Genomic DNA, 12,348 nt, shown 5'->3' with positions numbered 1-12,348 from the left:
ATTTTATTTTTAAAAAAAGTTCTTAAGTTCAAAAGAACATTCAGTGAACTGAAAAACTGTGATCGGTAATATAGGTATTTAGCTGTGTCACATGCCCTTAAACGTTTTTATTGGAAACTTCCACTAATGGATTCAAGTGGGGAACCTTATATAAAGACTTTGTGAGGATCTTCACTTTGGGTGATTGCTAGAGAGATTGATCAGGAACCTGGGTCGGAGCAGTGTTGCGGAACGAACGTGTTATTTACATAAATAACACGTGAATTCTGGATCAATCTGAAAATTCTCTATCCCTTCCCAACATTACTCCTTTCCCCACCGAGTGAGTCTCGCCTAACCCGAAAGGTTCTTAAGGCCATGTGATGAGTATAACAGCTGATCAACTCAGCCCTAAGATCAATATTTTTTCATCCATATTGAAAAATAAAAGTTTAAATAACGCGGAAATTTTTTTCGGGAAATGTTAATAAATATTTAAGGATCGTTTGTGGTCTTGCAAAAAGTTGGAGGAAGAAGAAAGTTTATTTATGCAAATAATGATTATCGACGATTACATTTAGGTTTTACAGCAAAAGTTTGACTTTTAGCTTTCTCTGACGGTAATCATGCAATCTACTTTACCTACAGACCCCTAGAAGTTCGAAGTTGTCTACTCGCTGCGCTAGTGCTGCTTTGACACAGCTGATACCAGATTGATACGTATGTCAGACCAAATATGTTTATTTGCATTTCAAGTGCAAACATTAGTTTTTGCATTATTTGTGCATAATGTTCGTGAGCGATTTTTGTTATTTTGCCCCACTTTGATAAATATAAACCTCAAAACTAGCCCGTTGAAACATTGTAAATTGCTTGCAGGGATTGACGACAACATGGTCGGTATTTCTCCAAAGTAGTAATTAAAAAAAAAAAAACTTTTTTCATTATTATAATTATTTAGGACCAGAGATACATTCTTGCATGCCTTCTATTTATCGTGTCTCTGTTGTTTTTTTTAGATCGGTCATTAAAAAAAATTCTTATTGCATGTTGCTACAGAGTACAGAGGAAAGTTTTCAAACATCAGCAAATCAACACTATCTCGCGACGCACAGTTGTAGGAAATGTAGACTGAGAAATGAAGAAAGAAATGTAAGTAATAAAATTGTTTGACTTTGGAAATCACTAATTATAACATTTATTATTTCAAGAAAAATTTAACTCCTGAATTTACCGAACAAAAAATTCAAAAAAATTCAATTTGCTTGAATTATTAACGGAATTTTGAAAATAAATAATAATTTTATTATTTAAATACTGGAAATTATTTAAAAATATAAATGTCATTTAAAAATAACAATTGGCCAGTCCGATCTAAAAAAAACCGAATTTTAGGAGAATTGAACAAACAAAATTTTTTTGAACAAATTGAATTTGTATAAACAATAGAGGATTGATTAGATAATGTAGACAAGGTACATTGAAATTAAAATCTATAGGTTTTTTACAAGAAAAAGTGACTTTTCTACCATAATTGGAAAAAAGTATAAAATTGATAATAATAATGAATTGTTTAAACAATAGGAAGAAGTCTTGAAATAAATTAAGTCTTTTTGAGATTATAAACTGTCATTCCGATCTCAAACAACATATTTTAGACGAATTTTCGAGAAAAAAGATTATTTAAACAAATAGAATTTATTCAAATAAATATAAATGAACTGAATAAGATTTGTAAACATTCCAATAGACTTATAGTAATGATTTCCGGAAAAAAGAAGAACAAACTGCTTAAAAGAGTCAATTTCCTTAAGAATGTACATTTTTTATTTAAGGGTAGTTTTCAGGGCACCGTGGGGGTGGGTTAGGGGCGTCAAATTCATTTGTATAATAGGTCAAATTCTTCGCTGGAAAGTGCTCTACAAGTCTTATCACTTTAATGTCAACTTTTTCCTAGCCCTGAACATTAATTCAAACAATAATAAAAAGCAACTTTTTTCATGCATTTTCCCATGCAAATTTGAAGTCCCAACAGGCACCATTAAAAATCAAAATTAACAACAAAAAAACACGTTTACTTTTTTCGGATTTCAAAACGTTTGAAATCCGTTTAAATTCTTTAAAAACCCCTGAAATCTGATCCGCTTAAGTTCCTGGAAAACTCATTGTGCCTACTAATGTCCGCCATTAACAAAACATATCAATTTTCAACCCGATAGTTCTCTTTTTAACTAAAAAAATATTACTTTAAAAAAAAAATAAAATAGATATTTGTTTAGTTGAAAAAAATTAGTTTTCAAGAAAACAAACTGATTTTCAACAGAATAGTTTAACTTTCAACGAAAGAAGTGAATCCAAAAAATACAAATTTTCGACAAAATATTTGAATTCTCATCTAAAAGAGATTCATTTTCCAACAAACGGTTGCAGTTTTAACAAAAAAATTAATTTTCTACTGAAAACGACGACCTTTGAACCAAATACATAAACTTTCTACCAAATAATTTTATTTTCAAACAAAGGGATTAATTGTCTACTAAAAAGGAAGACTTTGAAATAAATATCTAAATTTTCAACCAAATCGTTTAATTTTTAATTAAAAAATATAAATTTTCAAGAAAAATAGAATTGATAATTTTTCAGTTAAAAGAATTAATTTTCAATGCAAAAGGAAAAAAAAATTTTCAATAAAATAATTTTCTACCATGGAAGACGATTTTTAACAACAAAATTTATTAACCAAATTATTCAATTTTCAACTGAAAAATATAAATTTTCAACCAAAAATGAAAAAGTCCATTTTTCATATAAAAAAGTTAACTTTTAGTCAAGAAAGTAAAAATTTGAAACAAAATTGTAAAATTTGTAATTAAAGAAAGGAATTTAAAAAAAATGTAAGCAATTTTTAATCAAAAAAGTAATAAATTCTTATAATAAATAGATATGGATGTTTAATTAGAAAAAAATTTTCAAGTCAAAAAGGAAACCAAAAGTCAATCAAATTATTGAATTTTCAAGCCAATAAACGATTTTTCTACAAAAAAAAATTAATTCTCTATCAAACAGGATGACTTTTGAAAAAAATTGTTAAATTTTGAAAAACAAAATTACATTTTTAAATAAAAAATATGAATTCTTAACAAAAAATGTAATAATTTTCTACAAAACAGTTGTATTTTAAACCCTAAAATGTGATTTTTAAACAGAAAAATAACTTTCTTACCAAAAAGTTACATTTTCAACAAACTAGTTCAATTCTCAACGAAAGAGAAGAATTTAAAAATGAAATTATGAATCATCAACCAAAAAATTAATTAAAATGAAATTATCTCAACTTTTAGCCAAAATGATGAATATTAAAATAAAAAAGCGTGTTTTCACCAAGAATGAAATATTTGATATTTTCACCCAAAAATATTTTAACATTAAATTTTTTTCTAAGTTTAACAACAAAATGACGATTTTTCAATGAAATACTTGAATCTTGAAATAAAACATTCATTTTCCACCAAATAGTCGCATTTTTAACCGAAAAATTGTTTTTCTACTAAAAATAGATGAACTTTAAAAAAAGGACATCAACTTACCACCAAATAATTAAAATTGTAAACCAAAAGCATACAAATCAATAAAGAAACAAAATGTCAATCAAACTGTTAAATTATTAAACCAAAAAGGAAAATTTCGAACAAAATACGTGAATTTTCTGCTAAATAGTTATATCTTTATCTACCGAATATAAATATTTAAAAAAATCAAATAGTTAATTTTTCAGTTTACCAAATTAATTTTCAATACAAAAAACACATTTTTATAGAAATAGTTAAATTTTCAATCAAAGAAATTGATTATTCACTAAAATTATGAATCTTCAACATAACACTTTTTTAAACAATGTAGATCAATTTTAAAACAGTGGGATTACAAATATAAATTTTTTAACAAAAAATTTTATTTTCAAACAAACAGTTGCATTTTTAACAACAACAACTAATTATTTTGTACTAAAAAGAGCGACCCTTGAACCAAATACATCAAATTTCTTCCAAGTAATTTAATTTTTAACCAAAAAGATAAACTTTCTATTGTTCCTACATTTTAATCTTAAGGGCATGTGACACAGCTAAATACCTATATTACCGACCTCACTTTATCAGTTCACTGAATGTTTTTTTGAACCTGAGAACTTTTTTTGTAAATAAAATATCGAGCTGAAACTTTGGAAAATGTATTAGAGTACAATAAAGTACGCTTAGGTACTGCATTTTGGTAGGAACTTCACTGAAAATTATTTCATCTTTTTTCTGAACCTCGACATTTTTTGAATGTTCGAACTTTTTTATACATAAAATATCGGTCTCAAACTTTGAGAAATGCAAGAGCCGAAAGAAAACTACGTTTAAGTACAAATCTTAACAATAAAAGATGTAAAAAAAAATATTTCAACTATCAACTACATCGGCATCAGCCGGTAACATTGTACACGAAAATACGAACCCTGGCGGCCACTATACGAGGCACTAGTTACCGGCTGATGCCGATGGAATTGATAGTTAAAATTTTTTTTACATCTTTTATTATTAAGCTTTGTTTTCTTTCGGCTCGTGCATTTCTCAAAGTTTGAGACCGATATTTTATGTATAAAAAAATTCAAACATTCAAAAAATGTCAAGGTTCAGAAAAAGATGAAATAATTTTCAGTGAAGTTCCTACCAAAATGCAGTACCTAAACGTACTTTATTGTACTCTAATACATTTTTCAAAGTTTCAGCTCAATATTTTATGTACAAAAAAATTTCTTAGTTTCAAAAAAACATTCAGTGAACTGAAAAAGTGAGGTCGGTAATATAGGTAATTAGCTGTGTCACATGCCCTTAAGATAAAAATAAATTGTGATTTTATATTCAACGACACGATTAAATAAATTTGAATAAAATTATAATGAATTGTGATTTTTTTTAAGATATGACTTTTTTCTGTAATTTAACAATTTCCGTAGATATCTCGAGAAATTTCTTACTTAAATATATCCTCATCTGGCACGTGTGGGTGCTATCGAGAAAAACTAGAAACCCGGAATCGTACTATCCATATCCCTGGATGCATTAAAGGATGCACATAAAGAAAAATTGTTATCTCAGCTCTATTGCCTTTGCGACCCCTTTCTATCTCTCCTGTTCAGTGTTTGCTTTGATGAAAAAAAAATAAAATAAAATCTAGCACGACAAAGTTTGGTCAAAATTAGGATAGATAGAACTAGAAAAACAAAAAATGAGAATTTTGGAAAGATAGAAAACACCTTTTATAATATCGAAATCAATATTTATATATGTTAGATTTTTCAAAAGTGCACCAATTCCACGAAAACCGAGCGAAAATTGTAATATTAAAATTTTGTTAATCTTTTAAATTGGCTTCGGAAGAAAGAAATTTTCAATTTTTTTGAAAATATAAAAAATAACTCCCGAGATATGAGAATGCTGAATGAGAATAAAAGATAATTGAGCAAATTAAAAAAGCAAATTAAAACTGAAGATAGCGATAAAACTGTACGCCACATATTTTGTTCTTGCTAAAAATGCGAAAAAAAAGGAAAATATATTATTTTTCTCGATTTCCATGAATCTTAAGAACAAATTTTTACTCTATTGAACCTTTCAAAATTCTTAAAATGTTTCTGAATTTAGTTTAAAAACCAAAATAATCAACATTTTGTTGAACAATTTTTGAAAACATTATAAATTATATTTCAAAATATTTGAATCTTTAATTAAAAATATCATTTTCCAACTAATTGCATTTATAACCAAAAAAATTACTTTTCTACCAAAAAGGAAAATTTTCCAACAAAAAAGTTACATTTTCCACCGAAAAGACAAATTTTTAACCAACTATCAACATTTACGACTGAAAAAAGATTCAATTTCAACCGAAGACGAAATAGTTTAATTTTCAATTTAATAAATTAATTTTTGAACAACAGCAAAATTGACTTGATTATTCCGGAAAATTTTAAAAATTCGTCAAAGAAAAAAAAACATTCGAAATCCATAAAAACTTACATATGTTAAACATTCTTAAAAATATTTTGAATTCTTAAATTATTTTTGAATCCTTACAAATCATTATCTTAAAATCTTTTTAAAATATATGTAGTTAGAGAAATCGCCTTAAAATCTTCGGGATTGTTTTTTAACGATTTTATACATCTTTAAATTTTATTTTAAATATTCTGGTCAAATTTCTTTTTTTCAATAAAAAAGCATTAAGAATTTTTCTATATATTTTAAGACATCTGTTCTACTTTACGGGATTTTACCAAATTTAAGGAAAAATTTGAATCAAATTAAAGGATATTTGGAACTTTTCGCAGCTGGCAAGAAATTTAAAAACATTTTATAAATTTTCAGAAAAATTTCAAAATTTTCAAATATATTTTTAATCTGATCAAAAATCAAAACTTCTTTAGTATCTTTTAAACTGACTCGAATACCTCCTAGCAGTTTGAATAATCTTTCAAAATTCAAAGAATTTCTTTTAAATTTTTCAGCTTTTTTCTTGAGTTTATAATAGATCCAACATTGTACAATTTTAAACACAGATAAATTCACTGATTCTAAAATTCTGGAATCTAAACAATTAAAAAAAGTTTAAATAATTAAATAATGAAATAAAGTATTTTTATTTGATAAAAATATTTTATTTTACTATTTATTTAGATATATTATAAACTGTCACGAATTTTATTATTATGAAATTTTCCAATTTCGGAATTTTACATTTTCGGCCGTTTTATAATTTCAAGATGCATCCCTGTCGAATATTTTCTTCTTCGGAAATTTTATAGAGTCCATAATTTTATTTTTTTTTCCGTGCGTTTAAAGAAAATTGGTTAATTATCTCAAAACCTTTCAAAATCCTTAATAAGCTTTAGAACTTTATTTAGAAATATCCAAAAATCTAAATTTTGTTTTTAATTTTCAGAAATCTAATCTTTTGAATTTTTTAAAAATATTTTAAAATATTTTATTAAAATAAACTTTTCCAAATATAATTGATTAAATTTTTTTTCTAGGAATCTTTAAAAAAATGTTGTTATCCTCTTTAAACCTGTCAAGTCTTAAAAAGCTTTTAATATTTTATTTCAACTTCTATCGAAATCAACCAAAACTTCAATAAATTGTCATAAAATCTTCCAGATACTGTTTCAAAAATTTGGAAACCATCCAATTAAAAAATATACTTGAAATATTTTAAAAAACTGTTGAATATTTCCAAATTATTCAAATTTTTCTTTTTTTCCAGAAAAATTAAAAAAATTTCTTATAGTCTTCCAGAATCTTTGTTGTAAATTTTGAAAATGTTTTTCAATTTTATTTAAAAATTAATTTTTTCAATGAAAAGTCATTTGGGGGAGCTGAAAAATACATAACGCTTTTTCTGTAGTAAGCGATTTTAATTTAACATTTACGTAACTCTCGAGCGACCCCCCACCCCCTCCAATTGTGTTATGTTGCAAACTTGAAAATTTTTAAATTAAAATTACCTTTATTCTGTTTCGATTTTGTAGGATTTATTTTTAAGTCAATGAAAGAATTAATCAACGTTTCGGTACGAAAACGAAAATCACTAGTAATTTTTTAAACCTTCCGTCGTTAATTTTAACCAAAATTTAAATTTAAATTGTGCTAAATTTTACAACTTTAAGATATGTTCTGAATTAAATAATTTCTGTTTAAAGTTTTGTAAATGATCCAATTTTAAACAATTATCGTTTTAAGTTACAATTGCAATCGCAAAAACATAAAATTTAAGGAATGTAAACTTTTAAATCTTATATTTAATTCAAGTCAAGAAAACTTTAAGAGTCTTAAATTGAAGACAACTTTTAAAAAATTACTTACTGTAATTTCTATATTTTTGTCACATTTTTCCCAAGGCCTATCACGAGTAAAAGTTAAGGTACAAAATTCGAGAAAGTCTCGACCGACTGAAACTTGAAGCAGAGATGCTAGGACATTTTCAGTCATATCTCGGAAACCCGTATAAGATTTTTCATTTTTATTGTGTTAAATTAAAGATAAGAGTTAAAGGATTTCATCCTGTTAATTTTAGATTTTTTTACAATTATTCCTAAGGCGTATCACGAGTTGATGTTGAGGTACAAAATTCGAGAAAGTCTCGGCCGACTGAAACTCGACGTAGACACGCTAGGACATTTTCAGTCATATCTCGGAAACCCGTTAAGATTTTTCATTTTTATTGTGTTAAATTAAAGATAAGAGTTAAAGGATTTCATCTTGTTAATTTTAGATTTTTGTACAATTATTCCTAAGGCGTATCACCAGTTGATGTTGAGGTACAAAATTCGAAAAATTCTTGGCCGACAGAAAAACTCTACGCAACGCTAGAACATTTTTAGTCATATCTCCGGAACCTGTTTAGATTTTGCGATTTTTTTTGGTTCTAATTTAAGATAAGATTTAGATTTAGAAGATTACTCCTGTAATTTTCATATTTTTGTAACATTTTTCCTAAGGCGCATCACGAGTCGAAGTTGATGTACAAAATTCGAGAAAGTCTTGACCGACTGAAACTTGAAGCAGACATGCTAGGACATTTTCAGTCATATCTTGGAAACTTTTCAACATTTTTCAAAGTTTATTGTCTTGAATTAAAAACAAGATTTAAAGGATTGCTTCCTGTAAATTTCAGATTTTTGTCAAAGTTTTCCTGAGGAGTATCACAAGTTGATGTTGAGGTACAAAATTCGAAAAATTCTTAACCGACAGAAAAACTCTACGCAACGCTAGAACATTTTTAGTCATATCTCGGGAACCCATTTAGATTTTGTCATTTTTCTTGGTTCAAATTTATGATGAGATTTAGATTTAGAAGATTACCCCTGTAATTTTCATATTTTTTTGACATTTTTCCTAAGGCGCATCACGAGTGGAAGTTGATGTACAAAATTCGAGAAATTTTCATCCGACTAAAACTTGAAGCAGACATGCTAGGACATTTTCATTCATATCTTGGAAACTTGTTAAAATTTTTCAAAGTTTATTGTCTTGAATTAAAGACAAGATTTAAAGGATTGCTTCCTGTAAATTTCAGATTTTTGTCAAAGTTTTCCTAAGGCGTATCACGAGTTGAGTTTGAGGTACAAAATTAAAAAAATTCTCGACCGACAGAAAAACTGTACGCAACGCTACAATATTTTTAGTCATATCTCTGGAAGCCGTTTACATTTTGCCATTTTTTTGGTCCAAATTTAAGATAAGATTTAGATTTATAAGATTAATCCTGTAATTTTCATATTTTGGTGACATTTTTCCTAAGACGTATCACGAGTTGAAGTTAAGATTCAAAATTCTAGAAAGTCTCGACCGGCTGAAACTCGACACAGAAACGCTTGGAAATTTTCAGTCTTATCTCGGGAACGAGTTGAAATTTATGGCTTATATTATCTTGAATTAAAAATGAATTCGAGGATATCTTGAACTTTACAAAACCTTCTAACGTAATAATTCTTTTTTAAAAAGTCAGAACTATCTCTACTAAGGCAATTTCGAAGTAGAATTTCAAATGTTTTTTATCCTACTCAAAAAAATAACTGGCTTTTTTTCAACAGAGTCTTTCAGAGTCATCAGCAATTTTTCGTATATCTTTTGCAAAAATCGAAATAAAATTCAAGCCTCTTTCAATCATAAAAAGTTTAAATGACACACGAATGATTTCAAAGACGCAAAAATTTGATTCAAAAATTCCTTTCTGTCAGTGAAAAATGGAGACAATTTATTCTATTATAAAACAGGATAAAATGTATAAAATACCCTCTAGAAAAGATTTCCCTCTTATTTATTTTAGATTTTGAAGCTTTTAGTCTCCCCTCTTCAGAACCAATATGGGAGCATTGAATAATCTCATTATTATTTATGAGGGCTGCGAATTCAAGTTTCGAGCATTGCTTTAAGAAGTAATTCATACAAAATCGATTTAAGAAAGGACCCTTCAGATGATACTTTTCAAAAGCCAAGGTCCAGTTAGAGAAAAATGTACGACTCACTTTCTAAGTTGCAGACAATCTCCCATTTTATCTAAATCATGTTTCCTGTAAAATTTAAAATTTTAATTTTTATATCAGCTATTTAACCCATGCGGATTAATAGCGAAGAAGACAAATGTTCAAGAAAATACATGAACTTTCAACTAAGTAGTCGAATTCTCCACTAAAAAAAATTAATTTTCCACCAAAAGCTAGATAGTTAAATCTTCAGTTAAAAAATAAATTTTCAACCAAAACAGTATGAATTTTTGACGAAATAGTTACATTTTTAACTGAAATGATAAACCTTAAACAACAAGAAAAAACTTTTTAACCAAATTGTTCAATTTTCTATAAAGAAATTCATTTTTAAACAAAAGAGATAAATTCTCATAAAAAAATCAAACAATTGAGAATTCAACCAGAAATATGTTTATTTTAAATAAAAAAAACAGTTGAATTAAAAAAAAAAGATTTTCAAAAAAACAGTTTAATCCTCAAACAAAAAGGGAATTATCAACAAAACAGTTCACTTCTTAATCGAAAAGGATACTCTTTAATAAAATTCTTTAATTTCTAAAGCAGCAGATCAAGTTTCAAACAATTGAATTTTCAATGAATAAAAAGGTAAATTTTCAAACAAGAAGATTAATTTTCTACCGAAAACTAGACAAATTTTCAATAAACTACCTGATTTCTACCAAGTACGTAATCAAATTTTTATCTAAAAAATATCAATATTCATCAAAATAGTTAAATACTCAACTTAAAGAAAAATAATTTTCATCCAAAAATGGTATAATTATATTATGAATTAAATAAAATTAAGAATGAAAGAAACGATGAATTGTCAATGATTTATCTTCAACCACAAAATGAATTCCTAACAAAGAAGTTCCTCTACTAAATTTAAATTTTTATTGCAAGAGGACAATTTTTTAACAAAAACGATGAATTTTTAAGCTATAAAAATAATATTGTACAATAAACAACATTTCTTTTAAATACATGAATTTGCGAGTCAATCAGGAGGCAAAAAGGGCTCAAAAAAAGGGAAATGAAGTAATTTTATTCACGAAAAAGGGAAAAAATGAGTATAATATAAAAAATTTTATTTCTACATTTAGAAAAGAAGAATGTATATTTTTATAAGAAACTGCATTGTTTTTAAACCGGGTTAAGTGATTTTTGAATGAATTTAAAAAAATGCAATCAAAACGAAGATTGCTTAAGATTTCGAAATAACATTCTTAAAGAATTTTGAAATTTTTCACGACAATGAAATATTTTTTTAATTTAAAGTCAATTTAAAATTTTTTTCTTTTTTTTTTAATTAGCTTTAAGAGAATATTTAAACAGATTTTTAAAAATTTCAAAATATTTCCTAAATTGTTTTAACTTAATGTGGAAAATTGTAAGGCAATTTTTTAAATCTATTATAATAAAACAAAACAAAAATGTTTGGAAGAATTGAAATAATTTTAAGATATAAAGAAGGTGCTCAAAATGTTGAAAAAAAATGTTTGAAAGGCTACAAGGAAACAAAATGCTTGTCGTAAGATTCCTAGAAAACTTTTAATTATAAAAAGTTAATTTTTAAAGAAATTTTTAAAATATATTAAATCATTTCCAGAAGTTTCTAAAAATGTCGAAAGCAATTTGGAAATTTAAGAGCAATTTTAAAAAATTTTGAAAAACTTTTAAAAATTTTAATTAAAATTAGTCAGTCTAAAAGATACTTAGGAATTTAGGGAGTTTTGAAGAGATTAGAAATATTTTAAAACTTTGAAAAATTTCCAAAAAATTTGCTTTCCATCAAACCACAATTTGGTGAAATTTATTTTCTTTCTTGACTGAAAAATCTTTTTTTGTTGGAAATTCAACTATTATGTTAAAAACTTGTCTATTTTGGTTTGAAAATTAATGTGTTTTGGTTGAGAATTCAACTATTATCTTTAAATTCAATCTTTTGTAGGTGAATTCGACTCTTTTAGTTTAAACTGTACAAATTTTTTTAGTTGGCACATCAACTATTACATTTTTTAGTTAAAAATTTATCTTTCGTGGTTGAAAATGTAATTTTTTTAGAAAATTAATATTTTCAGTCGAAAATTGATCATTTTTAATGATAATTAATCTGTTTTTTTGGACTTTCGTTCTTTTTTCCAGTGAAGGGAAGTGATAGAAAATGAGGAGAAGGGAAGTATAGAAACAGAGAGGAGCCGAGGGAGGAGAATTAGGGGAAGCGAGGGGGAATGAAAGAAGGAGAAGTTGGATAAGGGAGAATAAATGAAGGAATAAATGGACGATAATAAGGGGGA

The 12,348-nt window shown here is 26.3% G+C and overlaps 1 protein-coding gene across 1 annotated transcript in view; it reads right to left on the bottom strand.

Annotated features, from left to right (window-relative positions):
* The window catches only part of LOC117181639 (protein abrupt-like), a 156,135-nt gene that overhangs the window by 1,822 nt on the left and 141,965 nt on the right, over positions 1 to 12,348 (bottom strand). The gene's annotated exons all lie outside the window — the stretch shown is intronic.

This window comes from Belonocnema kinseyi, chromosome 10, assembly GCF_010883055.1.
Source record: "Belonocnema kinseyi isolate 2016_QV_RU_SX_M_011 chromosome 10, B_treatae_v1, whole genome shotgun sequence".
Lineage (NCBI taxonomy): Eukaryota > Metazoa > Arthropoda > Insecta > Hymenoptera > Cynipidae > Belonocnema > Belonocnema kinseyi.
The sequence above is the reverse complement of the archived record's forward strand: the minus strand, read 5'-3'. Positions and strand labels throughout refer to the sequence as shown.